General features: G+C 44.8%; 1 protein-coding gene across 3 annotated transcripts in view; it reads right to left on the bottom strand.

The window, feature by feature from the left end:
- Kcns3 (potassium voltage-gated channel, modifier subfamily S, member 3) overlaps window positions 1-18561 on the bottom strand; it is a 56588-nt gene extending 38027 nt beyond the window's left edge. Inside the window, 1 exon segment of one of the 3 annotated variants that reach the window (NM_031778.3) lies at window positions 18462-18561. The gene's annotated coding sequence lies outside the window, so the exon portion shown is untranslated. 3 annotated transcript variants of the gene reach the window in all.
- Window positions 18562-18770: the final 209 nt, after the last annotated feature.

Below are 18770 nucleotides of genomic sequence, written 5' to 3' on the forward strand. Positions count from 1 at the left end.
GCCCCATCCAGCCTTGATGGGACGGTATGTGCCTGGTCTTATGGTAGCTTCTTATGCTACAAGGTTATGTTCTGTGTTTGGTCGACGTCCTTGGAAGAACTGCTCTTCTCTGACTTCTCTGATGGGAGGGGAGGGAGATTGCTAGAGAGGGGGTGGGAGAAGGGAAAATTGCAGCAAAAGTCTGAGAGAATTAAAAACATACTGTCATACTGTTCTGAAAAATGGCCCATTGCTTCTTTAATCACCACAAGGGCCTCTGGCACCACAAAAAAAAAAAAAAAAAAAAAGGAGGTTGTGAATTCTGGAATCTGATTGGTAAGTCACATCTGACTGCTATGTGTCACCCTCCATCTTAAAGTTTGTCATCCTGCCATCGTAAAGCCGAATTCAAAGTTCCTCATGCTCTTCTCTTTGTTTGCTTTTAGCTCCTCACAAGATCTTACTCACAAGGCTTCCTGATCATCCTATCCCTGCCAGGGAGGTGTGGGCTACCTCAGGGCCTCTGCAGTAGCTGATCTCCTCCAAGGATGCTCTAGTCACAGCATAAGCTGAGAAAGGTCCCATCAAGGTTCAAATATAGGATATATTTATATCCTACTTAGAAATTAAATTAAATATAGGATATCCTATAAAGAGTGCTGACCAAGAATGCAGAAGGACCTGGATACTCTGTACTACCACGACTCCCAAAAAATGTGTGTGTGTGTGTGTGTGTGTGTAGAGGGGGAGAGAGACAGAGAGAGAGAGACAGAGACAGACAGAGAGACAGAGACAGAGAGGCAGAGAGAGACAGAGAGAGACAGAGAGACAGAGACAGAGCAAGAGAGAAAGAGAGACAGAGAAACAAAATTAAGTATACGATATATTTAAACCCTAATGATAAGTGTATGTGTGTGTGTGTGTTTTCTATGTGTCTTGTTTATTGGAATTTGCACTCTACTGCACATACAATATTTCAAGTGCCTTCCAACTCACCTGTCACATAGATTCTTAAAACTATTTGAAGACTCAACTGACAAACTTTTTTATTAACTTGCACTTTTCTCACAGCTTGGCCATGAGTGACTGCCATTCCACATTAACATTCTCTTGGCCATTACCTTAAATGAGAGAAAGGGGGAAAAATCATCACCAATGTGCTTTGGAAATTATGATCCACACTTCAAGTAAAAAGAAAAAAAAGCTTATTTATCAGGTACTGCAGAGAGGAAATACATTTTCCCTTCATCGAAGACAACTCAGCTGCCACACACACACACACACACACAAACACACCACACGCACACACACACAAACACACCACACGCACACACACACACAAACACACCACACGCACACACATATAAGCAAACGTCACGGAATCAAGTGTATTATAAAAAATACAAACTCAGTAGTAGGCAATAAAACCAATAAAATCAGACTGGGCATTTTGAAGTCGAAGTGGACCTGGGGTTGATGCACTCAACACACAGAAGCTGCCTGGCTCATGATGGATGGAAATGAGCAGCGTTTGGATTCGTGGCACTGGTAATAAATCACTGCCCGGCCAGGACGTCATAGAACCCACAGATGATGAAAACGTAAGACAGTATTTTAAAGCTCACCACAGTAAACTTGTGTTGCCAAGGGAAGACCTGACACAGAAGAGCCGGCATCTAAGGAACACAAAAGCACCTCGTCCCATTCCGTCTCCAGAAAGGGTTGGTTTTAATAGCAACTACTGCTTCTTTAGGAATAATCCACTAAAGCCTGCTAAGATTGGACTCCTCCAGTTTCTTATAAAACACAGTCAAAGGCTGAGGGCATGGCTCAGGGTGGAGTGCTGGCCGAGCATGCACAAGGACCTGGACGTAGTCCTCTGTAAGGACAGACAAAGTACTAAATGATATCCATCACAAACCTCCTGATGAAGATGCTCTCAAGCCCTTCAGCTATGAAACACACACACACACACACACACACACACACACACACACACACACACACACACACAAGGACACTAAAACCTCCCTGAATGCTTCAATGCAACATGGCTGTGTGTGTACATGTATGTGTATATATACATATATGTGTGTGGTGTTCACACATACACGTACATGTACGTGTATATATAAATTTACATATACATATATTTTATGTGTATTTACCAGATGTAGATATAGATATAGATATATGGTCAGGAGTTAACCTTGGCTTTGATGGCTTCAGTCACTATCATCTTATTTTTTTGTTATAGTATTTCTTATTAAACAAGGAACTGAACAATTCAGCTAGGCCTGCTGACTAGTGAGTCTAAGAATCTGCCCGTCTCTGCCTCCCCAGGGCTGAGATTACAACTGTGCACTACTACACCCATCTATTTTATACATGGGTTCTGGAGTTCGAACTCATGACCTTGTGCTTGCTCAGCAAACACTTCACGAGCTAAACCGCTCCCCGAGCTCCCCAGCACAGCTCTCCAAAGTTAGTTTCTACACCCAGCCCTTGCTCCTCTACTACCACCCTACAAAGATGCTTCCCAGTCTATGTGCTTTACAGGACAGTGGCATTTTTCACTCTGGAATTCCCCAGACCCTGCCATTCCCTACCACTAACACCATTCTTTACTGTTCCTCCCACTCTCTGACATTTCTAAGTCCCTAGGAAATCCCACCTCCTCTGCTCAAGTTTTAAATCTCAGACCACAAATTAAATGCCTTCAGGGACCAGGACAAGGCCCACAGTGAAAGTAGGAGAAGCCCTGACCACTATGAGAAGCAAACACACGCTAGCTTATCCAAAAAGCTGAGCTCACCCATGGGTCTCGGGAGCCTACATCATCCAATTTATCAGGAACACTCACAAGTCTTGTTTTTGTAATTTTTTTAAACATTGGAAACGGTCATTGCTCATGTTTTTAAAAGATTGTGAGCCAAACCAAAGACATTCATGGCCTGGAGACAACCTCCAAGTTACCAAATTATCTTCTGTACACTTCAGTCAGCCAGCCTAACACAGCTGGTGAATTCCAGACCAAGGACAGTGCCTGAGAAATGACACCCAAAGGTGATCTCTAAGCACCACACGTGTGCACATGCACCTACATACAACTGTGCAGCCATACAAATGTGCATGCACACACACATACACACGTATATGAATGAGTACAGAGCAGAGTAAGTGAGGCCAGAGCCCACAAAAACCCAGGCTCAGGAAAAGGAAAGCACAGAACAGCAGAGACACCATTCTGCCTCTTCTGCTGATGGCTTGCTGTATACCAGGCTCTTGTCCCTAAAACAAACCAACTTTATCTCCCTGAGTGAGTAAGGGAATAATTTACAGGCCTTTTTATCACCACACAACTGTTTGTTTAAAGTGACAAAATGTCTACAAAGTAGACATCTCAATAAATGAATGCAGGTAGCCTCTAACAGGGTCTGTCACTGAACAGCTTTTCTTAAAGGCCTATCTATACATTGCTTACTTTGTGCCAAGCACTGCATAAATTACTTGGCTGAACATTGCATTATGCGAGATAAATGTTATCATTGTTAGTCCCAATCTGCAAATGAGGAAATCAGAACTACAGAGGAGTAAAAGCATCCCCAACCTGATGGGGTAGGCATTGGATGCAAAGTCATGGGAGTAAGGTACTGAAACCAGTCGGCTGGTATGTCAATCTCAATCTGCTGCTTTCTAGCAGTATGAGTTATTTTTATAGAGAGATAAATAGACAGAGAGACAGACAGATAGTTGATTGTTAGATGAATAATGTTAGACAGATAGACATTGGTTGATAGATACATAGATAGATAGATAGATAGATAGATAGATAGATAGATAGATAGATAGATAGATAGATGATAGATGGATGGATGGATGGATGGACGGACGGACGGACGGACGGACAGACAGACTGACAATCCATAAACAGATAGATGTAATGTTAGTTACTTCTTTCATGGCTGTAATAAGCTACCTGACCAAAGCAACTTAAGGAAAGAAAGGTTTATTTTGCCTTACAGTTTGAAGAGAAGTCCTTCATGATTGGGAAAGCATAGTGGCATGTGTGTGAGGCAGCAAAATGGATTCACAGGCAGGAAGCAGAAGGTGATGGGTGCTGGTGCTCAGCTCCCTTTCTCCTTTCTATTCAGTCCAGGATGCCAGCCAACTGAGTGGTTAAGCATTAAGATGGGTTTTGCCATCTGAATTAACTTAGTCTATCTCATCCCTTACAGGCCTTCTCAGAGGCTTGTCTCCCACATCAGTGGTTCTCAACTTTTGGGTTATAACCCCTTTGGAGAGGGTATTGAACAACCCTTTCACAGGAGTCACCTAAGACCATCAGAAAACACAGATACTGAGGCTGGAGAGATGGCTTGGTGGTTGAGAGCATTGACTGCTCTTCCGGAGGACCTGGATTCAATTCCTAGCACCCATGTGGAATCTTACAACTATCTATAGCTCCAAGATCTGACACCCACAGGCAAAACACCAATACACATAAAATAGAAATAAATTACTAAAAACAGAAAGAAAACATAGATATTCACATTATAATTCATAACAGCAAAATTACAGTTATGAAGTAACAACAAAAATGATTTTACTGTTGGGGGTCACCATAACATGTAGAGCTGTCTTAAAGGATCACAGCATTAGGAAGGTTGAGAACCACTAGCCTAGATCTTGTCAATTTGACAATATTAAACATCACAGATAGATAAATAAGTAGATAGATACATATAATTAATATATCAATGATAAAAACATTCTAACACAATACATAGATAGCTATTGACGGTGAGGGATAAAAAGGAACTAAAACATATAGTACCTACAATCAAGCATGACTAAATTGATCAATGTATACATTTTATTTATACCAATATCTAGTGTGCTATAAGCCTTACATCGATCTTTATTTTTTATTACAAAGTTCTACAGGAACCCTAAGAATTATCTAAATAACTGGAAGTTCTAACAACATAAGAGTTTCCCCCACTTATCTAATGCTACTGCGAAAGGCTCCAGGAACACACGAGAAGTCCCTGGGGACTGAGCCTGGGGAACAGGAGGGTTGATCCTTGGGGACCTCATTTTCTCAGTACATCCCAGGCAGTCCTGGCTCCATTTCTGCAAATAATGATCTTGAGGTTCTTTCTGCTCCCATTTCAACTCAGTGGGAAAAACTATAAAATGAGCCTTTAAATGGTGTGAAATAGACATTGAACATCTCTTACATCCTTTGGTGATCTTTGGACATATGTAACAGGAACGTGTGATGAACCCACACAAACATAATTTCCTTTATCCCAAAAGGTTGTGGGATGTTTATAGAATCAAAGAAGGTGAGAATAAGCAGGAGTCAGGGCCCTCCTGAAAAAAACTGGAAGTCACTCAGTTGATAGAGCATGTAACAAGCTAAGCCCATTCTACCTGTCCACCCAATGCCTATACTAAAGCAGAAACAGGAAGCTGGCAGAAGCAACTTCCAAGGACACCCCTAGTTGTTACCTTTTGCCCAGATAATATCCAAATAGGAACATATTAAGAAACTCAGTCAAATACATGGACTGACCGTGGACTCTGACCTCATAGGTAGCAATGAATATCCTAGTAAGAGCACCAGTGGAAGGGGAAGCCCTGGGTCCTGCTAAGACTGAACCCCCAGTGAACTAGACTATGGGGGGAGGGCGGCAATGGGGGGAGGGTTGGGAGGGGAACACCCATAAGGAAGGGGAGGGGGGAGGGATGTTTGCCCGGAAACCGGGAAAGGGAATAACACTCGAAATGTATATAAGAAATACTCAAGTTAATAATAAAAAAAAAAGAAAGAAACTCAGTCAAGAGGAATCAGTTATGCAACCAAAATTTCCAAGAATCCTCTGTTCCGTGTGTGTGTGTGTGTGTGTGTGTGTGTGTGTGATGTCATTTCAGACATGAAAGAACAGGTGCCCTTCTCTAATGCGTCTCAAATCACAGCAATAGATAAACAAATGATATCTTCGTGTTTGAACTACTGCCCATAACCTCTTGGCATATGGCCCCACGGACTTTTATGTATCCTATGAACATCTTCAGAAGTAGGCCAGCAGCATCACGGAAGAGCCCAAACTCACTGGCCATCAAGCGAGAACACTACTTCCTGCTCATCTGGCCTTAGTATCCACCAGGTTACTTCATGCCTCCCTGTTGCATTTATCATCCCCAGCCGTACCAGGATTTCTCCCATTGGTTCCAAATTGTTGAACCAATTATTTTCTTCCTATGTAGTGTTCTGTCTTTAGGAAATCAGCTGAAGGGGCTGGAGAGATGGCTCAGTGGTTTAAAACAAAAAACTCCAACTGTTTTCCAGGGGTCTTAAATTTGATTCCTGGCACCTACAAGGTGGTTCATAGCCATCTCTAACCCCAGGTCCAGGGGATCTGACATCCTCCCCTGGCACACAAGTGATGCATAGACATACATACAGGCAAATTAGACACCAAATTTTAAAATAAAAATTAATAAAAAAGATACAGGCTGAAACGTCACCACTTCCCAGGACTTTCATTGCGTTCCCTGTTCCCTTCCTGTTTACAGACGCAATGCTGAAGGTGTACCCCTATGAATCTATGTTTGTAGAACCCCATTTCCCAGCAATATCCCTGACATGCCATGACATCAATGTCTGATTCATAGCAGACAAGTGGGAGAAGTCTATCTGGTGGAAGTATGACTAAATTAATGGCTACTTCTTTTTTTAAAAACGGTGTGTGTGTGAGGGGGGGAGATGGCTCAGTCTATAAAGTGTCCATCTCACAAGCATAAGAACCAGTATTCAGATCGCAACACCCATATAAAAAGCTGAGCATAACAACAAAAGCTGGAGCTACAGCTCTGGGGAGGTAAGCACAGGAGAATCCCTTGGGACTCAAAAGCCAGCTACTCTAGCAGACTCAAGTCACCTCCACGGTCACTGAGAGACCCTGTCTCAAAATAAGAGGTGGAAAATAATTGAGAAAGACATCTGTCTTCAATCTCTGGGCCCCCATACACACATACACAACACGCTCACACACACACTCCCAAAAACATATAATAAAATTAAGTTTTAAAAATAAGGCTTAACACAGAGGCCTCATGCCAGACCAAGTCATTGCAATAAACATCTGCAAAGAAAGACTCGTGTATAAAAGCATATAAGGTTGGATACAGTGTGACACATTACGGCTTCCACAATGAGATCTCTCTCTCTCTCTCTCTCTCTCTCTCTCTCTCTCTCTCTCTTTGGTGGAGATGTTGTAAGGATGGAGAGCAGGAAAGAAAGGAAGTGGAGATGAGTGAAACTGAGGTGCATGATGTGAAATTCACAAAGAACCAATAAAGTTTTAAGGGGGAATCTCCCTTGCTCAAAGTGGAGAGAAGTAGAGATTGCTCCCAGGGAAAAGTCTCTCAGACCAAACCACTTTTCCTGGGGGCTGCGACAAGTGTGTTGAGAAGAGACTTGATGTTCCAGGGTGAGGGGGATACTCGGGGGCTCAGACCCTCTCAGAGGAGAAGGGGGGAAGGATTGTAGGAGTGGGTGACCAGGAGAGGGAATAGTGAGCAGGATGCAAAGTGAATAAATACAAATAAGAAGTCATAATTGGGCTCAATTCACTTTCTGCTGCTATCAAAACACCTGAGACTGAGCAATTTATAGAGAATGGAAGTTTTCTTAGCTCATAGTTCTCAAGTCTGGGAAGTCCAAGAGCATGATGCAGCATCTGATGTAGACCTTCTAGCTACATGCTAACCAGCAGGAGCCACACTTTGTGAGCCCGAGTAAGCATGCAGGGTCCTGGCTCTCTTTCCCTCTTTACAAAGCCACCAATGCAATCACAGGAGTTCCATCTACATAACTAATCCTAATAACCTTCTAAAGACCCCCACACCTCCAAATACCCCCAACATGTGAATTCCAGTCAGATTCTCCGTGCTCTTATATCACCACGATTGCGATTCCAAGACACGAATTTTGAGAGACATGCACAGGCCATCGTACAAGTTCTTCTCTGCACCCAGTCTGAGCCGTGACATGTTATGGCATTTGCAAAGGGTTTTAGAAAAATGTGTATTGCTGCTAAACGAAAACAGAGCGCATTTGGCAAACCATAAAGCATCAGTATATTTACAAAGAAATCCCCAGAGGGCCAAGTGTCTTTTGCTGTAACATGTTGCCACAGTGACTATTCAGTGCAGTGAAAAACAAGTTTTACTTAATTCTTAAAAGACATAATAAAATTAGTACTATGTCTTGTGTAGTATCAGGGCCAATGTATGAGAAGGAAAGGGTGGGAGATGTGTTTACACTTCAAAACATCCACATCCAGGTGCTGGAAGCTGTACTGGAGGAATGTTTTTTAATGCTTTGCCCAGTCTGCTATGACTAGCATTACATTTTATGAATATGAAAAAAAATTATAAAATAATGAGATCTCCAGGCAATGTAAGTTTAAAAATGCTTTTAATTTTACTTATTAAAATTAATTTCCATACCTCCTCTTATTCAACTCATTTTCTGCATGTATCTACCTCTCTCTGGAGTTTCCAGTTTTTGATATGAGGAAAAATAAAACAGAAGAGAGCTAGGAGGTAACTAAAATCCAAAGACCACTGTGTTCACCCATCCAGCAGGGACATTGGTGAATCAAGAGCTAAGCTGCAGAAGCCAGCTTTGCCCAGTACCTGTGGACAGGTGCTCACATCCCTCCCGTCCCGCCATATTGCAAGAAAATCCTCACCACACAGGAAACAGGAATGCACACTGAAAACACAAAACCCCAGATGCCCCAGAGTTAAATACAGCGGCTTCCTTAACCTGATTTGCACAAAGGTTCACATCGACATGCTTCCTACTTAAAATAAGTAGGGAAATTCACAACCGCTCATCACTCGCCCATTTGAGTAGAGCCTAAAGAAATTCCTGAAGACAGGATGGTGAAAGCCATGTTTACAAAACTAATTAGGATAAAACAATGCAGTACTCATTGAGGTTCTCTACTTGTATCAAATCAGCTAAGCGGCTCACACCCGTGAGCACTGAAGATCTATGTTGTGTCTCCTTGAAGATCTATGTTTGTGTGCAGGGGTCTGCAGCATAAGTATATAGACCTTTCATAGTGTTGTAAGTGAACAGCCCAGAGGCTCTAGATATTTGAACACTTGATACACAGTTGGTGGCACTGTTTGGAAAGGTGGTATAGCCTTCCTAAAGGAACTACATTACGGGGGGGGGGGGCTTTAAAATTTCATAGTCTTGTCCCACTTCCAATTCACTTTCTTTGCATCATATGTATGATTGAAGTGTGATCTGTTAGCTTCTGGCTCCATCTGGTTACAGCCATGCTCCCCCCCACTCTTATGAACTCCACCTCTGGAGCCGTAAACTACATAAACTCTTCCTTCTGACAGCTGCCCTTATTCGTGGCATTCTATACAGCAGGTACTCCATTCACAGCAGGAAAAGAATGTAACCAATGCTCTGTCTTATTTCCTCAGAGTACCAAAGTCTCAGCTGAACAGTCTGAAGCTGGGCCCCATGATCTAATGCCTGCATAAATATGGATTCTGAGATGTTCCCACCAAGAGGAAGACAAAGGCTAAAACTGTGCTCCAGAACTCTTAGCTCTGTTGATAGAAATGACTGGTAAGAAGCAGTGGCTCTATTAACATTTAGGGTCATGCAATGCAGCTGTGTGACCGTGCTTTCCACTTCACTGTGCATAGGAAAGTACTAGCTTCCCTGTGATGAGGCGATGTGTATAACACCTTAGAGAAGGAATGTCTAGAAGAGCTGGGAGAAACCCAGTTGTTCACCAAAAATGGTAATAATAATAATAATAATAATAATAATAATAATAACAATAATAATAAATAGCACACTGACACTCACTCTCGACTCGGCATAAGATGTTGATGAGTCAGCTTAAGGACCAAAATTCTCAAGGCATAGAAAGGAAGCTTCATCAGACTGCCATTCCCCATCTCAAGACATTCCCTCCCAACAACGAAACACAGGAATCTAGTCCAGCAATTCTCCTTAGCGTGTTAAAGATTGTTTGCCTTTACACTGTACTACACTGTAAGTTTCAAAGGATGGTGACAAAGGATAAAAGGATTTGAGATGAGGATCGCGGATATCGGGGACTTTTTAGACTCTACAAAGACCGACGATAAACCAATAGACACAGATGGATGGATGGATGGATGGATGGATGGATAGATATATAGAGAGATAATTGATAGATGATAAAAAGTAAATATATTACTAATTGATAGAGATGGAAGAGAGATAAGGGATAATAGATGATAGATAGATAGGTAGATAGATACATACATACATACATGCATACATATATAAATACATAGAGATAGATGGGTAGATATATGCTAGATAGGTGTCAGACGGATGGACAGATGGGTGGATACTAGATAGATGCCAGAAAATTAGATAGATAGATAGATAGATAGATAGATAGATAGATAGATAGATAGATAGATAATTTATACTGTCTTATGTGACATTCTTTTATACTTTCATCCCAGGAAACATAAATTTTGAAACAAAGGGGTTCAACCCCGGAACACAGTTTCGTAGCTGTTGATTACCCAGATAAAATCTAGTCACCAAGGTAATCAGAACGCCTACTACAAATCCATTCATGTCTTCCCACTGCCCTTTGAATTTGCCATAGCATCTTGAACTTGGCTTCAAAGCCACAGCCTGACCCAGCTCCAGCCCCACCCTCAGGCTCCTCCCACACATTCCCCTACACCCTTCTCCCAGCGCTTGGCACTCGACCCTCAGCTTGGGATCCTCTTGCCCCAACCCTTCCTTAACAAATTCCTTTCCACCCCTTAGCATGAAATGTCCTATTCAGTGGTCTCGTGAAATCCCCACACTTATAAAATAGGCATCATAAAAACCCACGAGACAACCACTGCCTGGTGTGCATTATTTATTGACTTCAAAGACTAGAATGTGAAAACATCCTTGCCAGAACCAAAGCATCTCAGGCCAAATACACAAACCACAGCCTTCAACCACAGAGTCTCCCATCTTTTTGGCCAATTATAACTTTTACCTCAAATAAATCATAGGGGCTACTTTTATATTTACCTTGGCACATGAATCAGAGTTTAAGAAAGCCAGACTTCTTCATAGCAGAAGAAAAGTAGAAAGACATAAGCATATCCAAGCTCCCAGATCCAGTCTGCTGGCTGCCTAATATCTGAAAACATTACTTGCTAGAATTTAAGTCTTCCTGACCAAAAAGAGTCTTAAGCCATTGGGCATGGTGGCTCACATCAATCCCAGCTCTTGGGATATGGAAGTGGGTGTGTCTGCATTTGAGGCCAGCCTGATTTATATATTGAACTCCTGGGCAGCCATGACTTCATAGAGAGACCCTGTTGAAGACTAGAAAGTGGAGAAAGGGAAGGGGAGAAGGGAGGGAATCATAACACAGCAAATGGACTCGATGATTCCATGTATCAATTTCAAGTCTATGATCCTAGCTCAATCTTACTATCTATAGCTTTAACTGGATCGCTGAGAGTTCTTTCTTTAAGGAACAGCAGCATAATTGTGGTGGATTGAAGGTGCTTGGGCCAGAGAGTGGCACTATTGGGTGTGGCCTTGTTGGAGTGTGTGTGGCCTTATTAAAGGAAGTGTATCGCTGTGGGTTTTGAGACCCATGTCCTAGATGCTTGAAAGATGCTTTCCTTCTGGCTGGTAGAACTCTCAGCTCCTCCAGGCCTTCCTGCCAGCATCCATACTTCCTGCCATGATGATAATGGACTCAACCTCTGAAAGTGCAAGCGAGCCCAATTAAATGTTGTCGTTTGTAAGAGTCGCAGTTGCCTTGGCAGCATGCACCAGCTGATATGAAGCCCCCGACACATAGCCAGCAGAGGACTCCCTGGTCTGGCCTCAGTGAGAGAAGATACATCTAACCCTTGAGGCCCTAGGGAGTGGGGCAGTCTGGTAAGGTGGGGGTGGGACATGGGAATATCCTCTTGGAGGAGGTATGGGATGAGGAACAGTCAGGGCATGGACGGGGGGGGGGGTGGATAATGACTGGACTGTAAAAAAGGGGGAGAGGGGGATTAAAGAATAAAATAAAAATTGATAAAAGAATTGCCTTGGTCATGGTGTCTCCTCACAGCAATGGAACCTAAGAAAATAATGGTGACATTTGTTATTGACCTTCTGGTCAGCATACTTTGCTAAACCTGATCTAATAGTTAGTTTAATTCTATGTGTCAGCTTGGCTGGACTACTGGGTGCCCAGGTATTTAGTCAAACAGTATTTCCAGTGTTTCCATGGGAATTTTAAATGAGAATAGCATTCAAACTGGCATCAAATTGTGATCCATTGTGTGTTGGCCTCATCAAATCAGCTTAACAAATACACACACACACACACACACACACACACACACACACACACACCTTCTCTCTTCTATATCTGTCACCCTTACCACAGTGTACCCAGCTCTTAGCATAGTATACATCACCAGGCAGGTGCTCAAATTCTTACAGATCAAGTATCTGAGTGTGTTTAGTAATTATTAGCTTTGATGAGCATCTAGTAAGTACTCTGCTGACAGTAAACAGGACATTTCATTCATTTGGAAGGTCCCCAAGCTCACTGAAGCCAGCTGCTATAAACACTGATTGCTCAACTGTAGCACTGTTGACTAAAAGCGAGCAGACCATGAGCCTTTATCATTCAACACTGTGCAATTAAAGACAATATTTATACAGTATCTCTTACAAGACCATCATGATCTAAGGCTCTGCAGGATTCCAAGGAAAGTGAGGCAACCCCCACCCCAAACAAAGACGACAACGCCACAATCTAGGCTAATAGCTAATTTCAGGTTATTAAAGATTACTTTTATAATGTGCTCATCTTGGGAAGCTTCAAACTATGGTGACAAGAAATAAAAGAGTCAAGCATTGTTACGTCCAAATAGGCTTTTGTATTTCACTCTAGGTTCTAAGCATTTCACTACAATCAACTCCTATCCTCTCCTTGCATCCTACAATAACAGCCCCATGAAAGGTAAAATAGCAACAGAACAGTTTCTCCTCTTCCTCTCCTATTTGCTCCTCTTCCATTGTGTCCACTTAGCACCAGGCCAAATCAGAGTCAGGGCTGGCAATGTGGCTCAGCTGGCTGAGTACTGGCCTAGCATACACATAGTCCTGAGTTTGAGTCCTAGCTCTGCACAAGCGCCCTAGAGATACGGGACTATCACCCCAGCACTCAGGAGAAGGAAGCTGGAAGCTCCAGAGTTTAAACTTACGGTCAGCTACATAGTAGGTTTGAGGTCAACCTGGGATACTTAAGGCCCTGCCTCAGAAAAGAGAAGAAAGAAAAAGAAAAGTTGGCTTCAGAATAAAATTCTCACTCATCTACCGTCAAGGACTCTCTGTCGGAGACAAGAAAGCGAAGCTGAAAGACAGTGTGTTTGGAATCAGGACAGACATGGCTGTGTCCACGTTCAAGACTCATCACTCTATCCTGCCAGCTCTGCCCTGCTGTCATTTACCATGAACAAGAGGCCATGAGGACCGCATGAGACAAACCTGGTGACAGTTCCTCCAGACACTGGGTTAGGATTGTGTCAATGAGGCTCTAATCTATGAGTTTTCTAGGTTTCTCAGATATCATCTGAAAACAACAATGATGTTTGTCTAGTTGGTTTATTTTTTTTTTTAAGATGCTTTAGGTTCTGACGGCCCTCTTTCCTTTCAAATCAGCTGAGCAGTGTCCATTAAGAAGCAGGCTGGAAAAGACAAAAGCACTTAAACTCTGTCTTTGTGGGGTGTGTTGTTATTGTTTTGGTTTGGATTGGTTTTTATTGTTTTTGTTTGGGGGGAGTTACTTTTTTGGGGGGGTTCCAGGGATTTCATTTTGTTTTTGTTTTTTGAGAAAGGGTTTTTGTGTCTAGCCTTGGCTGTCCTGGAACTCACTCTGTAGACTAGGCTGGCCTCAAACTCAGAATTCTGCTTCTGTCACCTGAGTGCTGGGATTAAATGCATGCAGTATGCACTACCGATGCCTGACTTTGTATGTTAATCTTGGTATGATTTCACCAGTCTCTTTTCTTCTGCCATAAGATGACTCAATTCCTAGTTCTGTTAAGCATGAGCTGAGCTTTTAAATTTTAGTTTTCCAGGTTCCTCGTAAGATTGAGACACAGAACATAAAGGCACTTGATAACCGTGGGTGTCCCCTTCCAGTCACTTGAGCAAACTCTATCTGAGATTCCTCTACAGAGAGGGCACAGCAGGTAAGTTACAGAACCAGACATAGGGTGCTGAGCCTCACCGTGGTTCTGTAGACAGACTGAAGGACTCAGACATTTTCCTAGCTGAGTGGCCTTGTCTCCTCCTTCTCCTATAGAACAGGACAATGATTAAGCCTAGCTCATGTGGTTATCCTCAGAATGAAATGAGTTAATACACGTGTAAAGAAAATCCTTCAGCATTTAGAACTTAGCATAAGGTAATAAGAATAGCAATCTAAGTCTTTGTAGCTAAACAGAAAGAATGCAGAGAAGTGACCTATGTCAAAGAGCCACAAAGAACCATGTACTGCGCTTGGTAGTCTGTTCTCTTTGAATGATGCCTCCTTGTAGATATTTCACACAAGAGAGTTGGGGCTGTAGCCTGGTTGGTAGAGTGCTTGCCCAGCATACAGGAAACCCTGGGCAGATCCCATCACAGCATAAATCAGACATGGTAGCACGCATCTGAAATTCTCAAAGGTCAGTCAAGTTCAAGGTCATCTTTGAGTCAATGATGAGTCTGAGACTAAACCGAGTCCTCAAATTTTTAAAAGGGTTTTAGAAACGACATGTCTCATTTGTGACACTGTAAGGATCCATCATTCTGGGGCCTGAGAAGCAAGCGAGAATAATCCATCCTCCCCTCTGCCTGCACCTACCTAGACAGTTATCCTTCCCTCCTAGGGAACCCTCAGGCCATCTTCCAGTTGGCCTCTATCATACTCAGGAAGCACCCTAGAGGGCTCCATTCACTGCAAGCTCCCACATCAACACTGCAGTGATCGAACGAATGCAAGCCTTATATCTTCACAAGTAACAATCCTTAGAGAAGCACCTAGCAGAGAATCCAGCCAATAACGTAAGTAGACAATAAATGCTATCTATTTAAAATATTCTCTACTTTAAATGGTGGAGGAAAGCCCTATGGTACCTGCTTTCTCCAAGCTGACACACATTCAAACACCAAATGCCACACAAGAGCAGACTGGAATCTGTGGAGGAACAAGAGAGACGCCATGCTGGGTCTGTAAAGAATTACAGTGCAGGGATGAATTCACCAAACAGAAGATTGGGGGGGGGGGGATTTAGCTCAGTGGTAGAGCGCTTGCCTAGCAACCGCAAGGCCCTGGGTTCGGTCCCCAGCTCCGGAAAAAAAAAAAAAGAAGAAGATTCGGGAATCTCCTTCTCTCTTCTTCCCAAGAATAAAAGCAGAAGAAAGACCCTAAGCTGGGAAATTACTGACAAAGCCAAATGTGATACTTTTAACTGTCAGGTTGACACAGTCTCAAATCACCTCCAAGGAAGGAAGGGCCTCCAAGAATGTCTAAGAAAGATTATCTCAATTACACTCATTGATGTGAGATGACCTGTCCACTGTGAGCAACACTATTCCCTCGGCTTGGAGCTAGGAACTGAATGAAAAACTAGAAAGCTACCGGAGTACTAGCATACATGTATTGATCCTTTTTTTTTTTTTTTTTTTTTGCCTAGAAGTGTGAACATAATGTGACCAGTTCTCTCAAGCTGGGACTGCTGTGATTTCTCTGCTGCGATGAACTGGAATTGTCAGTCAAATACACTTTCAGGTTCGTTTTGTGAGTAATTTACCACAGCACCAGAGAAGAGTTAGGACGTCAATTCTGCTCATGGAATTTTTAGTATTTTAACATTTCTGAGCAAATCCAAGAGAGCTTTAAACTTCCCAACTTGCTCTCCTAGGCAAACCAAACGGCTAGGCTGCCTTCATTCATGGCTGAGTTTAGGCACTTTCAGCTCCCACACAAAATCCCATTGGTTCTCTTAGTGTGTTCACAACATGCTTTAGATCCAGAGGTCTTAATCACTTCAGCGCAACCTTCTCCCAGTCCCAACACTGGCAACGTCTAGTCCTGAAAAGACAAACAGTGTTAAGAGGAGATGGATGCCAATTATGAGGAAGAAAAAGAGCAAAACTAACTCTGGCATCCTTCGCTGTGGCTGGCCAAGGACACACTGGGTGAATCGGTCACCTCAAAGAGCTAGGGAGCCTGGGAAATAGTTCAAGTACAGAATCAGCAGACATTCTAGCAAACCATTACCTTTAACAGGAGGCAAAGTGCTTGCTTCCTGTTTACCTGAATGGGTATTCACAAGAAGTCTAGAGGAGCTAAACCCAGGCCTAAACCGATGGTTATGCAAATTGTATAAACAAATCCATGCAAAGAGTGGGAAGCTTTCTGATCTAGTTTCCTCCCCTCACCTGTCTCACTGCCTTCAGACGGAGTGAAAGAGAAAACCCAACAGCTTGGTAGAATCACAAATCCATTCTCTCAGTATGATCAAAAGGAACATCCCGGTCCACCCGGGCCCCTCAAGTCACTCTACGGGTTGAAGGAGTTATTGGCAGATTTCTGTCCTTGCCAAGGGTCGCTAAAATTAAGCTATCACCATAGTCTCTCTAAACCAGACAGGTATAAGTAAGGGGTGACCAAGGTCGCAAAGGGTGCTCCCGTCCTAAATCTAACAAGGAGGCAAGGGGTAGGGAAGAGAGGAGCACAAGGAGACTGACTTAAGCTCTGCAATGCGAAAGGCGTCCCGGCCAGGCTCGCCGCGGCCCCTGCCGGCAGGTCTAGCTCTTTCCAGGCACCTCCTGAGATCTGATTGGAGCCACCAGTGAGGATGAAAGAAATTAGAGAGTTCCTGACCCTGCGGACCCACCTCACGCAACTACGGTAGATTCAAATGCGGAGACTCTGGGGACTATTCCACATGGGCCCAGTGAGCCCCAAGCCACCCACCTAGAGCGCGCTGACTGGTCCCGGGCTCAGCACCGCACCAGGGCAAGGGCCCTGGGTACACTCTTGCCTGCAACTGTCGCGGGGCGCCTTGTAACACTGCAGGGCAGAGGGGAGGGGGAGAAATGGCAGAGAAGGCGGAGTGGGCGGCCCGGGAAACACTAACATTTGCCAGGAAAGCGCCTCCTCCCGAGAAAGGAAAGGAAGGGCTTCCCGGCTTAGGAAACGCCCCGGGGATGCCCCCACGCGAGGTGCCGCCTTTCCCTGGCTCACCCATGCTCCAGTCTCCAGTCGGTCCTCCACTTAACCTCCTAAACCCCAAAGCTGGTCCTAGCTCCCTTTCCTAGGCGTCCAAAGAGACCCACGCTCGGTTTGGGCAGTCCGCAGCTCGCGCAACAGGCAGAGTCCGAGCTCCAGCGACGGCGGACTCCGGCTCCGGGACTGGAGGATGAGGAGGAAGCCAGGCACCCGGCAGGATGCAAAGTCCCTAAGCAGATTTTGCACCCATAACCTGAAAACCATTGGGGACTGGAAGAGCAAAAGATGAGGAAAGGTACAATAAAGTTGAGGGGTCGCCTGGAGAAGTGTCGCGGGCGCGCGAGGAGGTGGGGACCCAAGCAGGTACCTGCAGGAGTCGGGAGTCCTGGCGCGTCTGGCTGGCTGGGTTCCGCGACGCCGCCGGCCCGCGCTGCAGGGATCCGGCCTCGCCGCGCGGCCCCGCGCCGGCCGCCGCAGCGGCAGGAGAGCGGGCTAGCCCGCACGGGTCGCCGAGTCCGCGGATCCGGTCCGGCCGGAGCTGGGTGCCTCAAGAGGCGGGCGGGACCGGGCGGGGCCAGTCTCTCAGTCAACGCCCTGCTTCTCTGTGCTCCTCCCGCCGCCTGGCGTCCAGCTCTCCGCCAGGGTTCCCCCCCGGCCCAGGGCGCGGCGCTCGCGCGCGGACCGCTGCAAACTGAGGGGGTCCCACGGCGAGCCCCACGCATGGATGGTTGGACTCAGACACAGCAGTGCGGGACTTGCATCCCGGCCCAGGCCCAAGTGCAGAGTCACCTCCTCAGGAGTGTCCCGCCCTGCCCCAGAGGGATATCAAGGTCACGTCCCACGCCTCCCACCCTGCTCCCTCCAGAGAGAGAACCGCAATCCAGAAGAAGAAAAATGACCTTTCCGGTGGCCTAAGCAAATTGCCTCTCGAAAGTCGTGTCCAAAGCAACACTTCGCTAAATTGCCAGGGTTTTCTTGAGCTGTCAGGAGGCCCCAACTTGTTTTACAACAAAGTGCGAAGGAGGAAGCGACCCCCGATTCTGCCAGTGTTTGCCACCACCCGCTCTCTGAAAATTCACACACAGTGAAGAACAAGATAGTTTCTTCCTTTCCTCGACTTACCAAGTCTGAAGAGATGGCTGGACTTATGCACCAAGCATATGCACCTCAGACGGAGAAAAGGAAGGAACTGGGTGGAAAGGTGAGGAGAATGGGAGAGGAGTCACCGGGAGATGGCTCCAGCTAGGGTTGAATTAACAACCAAGGACCTGTGCAAGGGCAGCCTGTGGTCCAGAAGACACGCCTGGCCTCCCCGCACTGGCACTGAGCGAAAACACAACCAACAGCCCGGAAGAGAAATGGGACGCGTGGGGACCCACCCCCGCGCTCCCCCTCCCGCCCCCAAACTGCAGATTTTTAAGTTGTGCAGGC

The sequence above is a fragment of the Rattus norvegicus genome, chromosome 6, assembly GCF_021556685.1.
Source record: "Rattus norvegicus strain SHRSP/BbbUtx chromosome 6, alternate assembly SHRSP_T2T, whole genome shotgun sequence".
Lineage (NCBI taxonomy): Eukaryota > Metazoa > Chordata > Mammalia > Rodentia > Muridae > Rattus > Rattus norvegicus.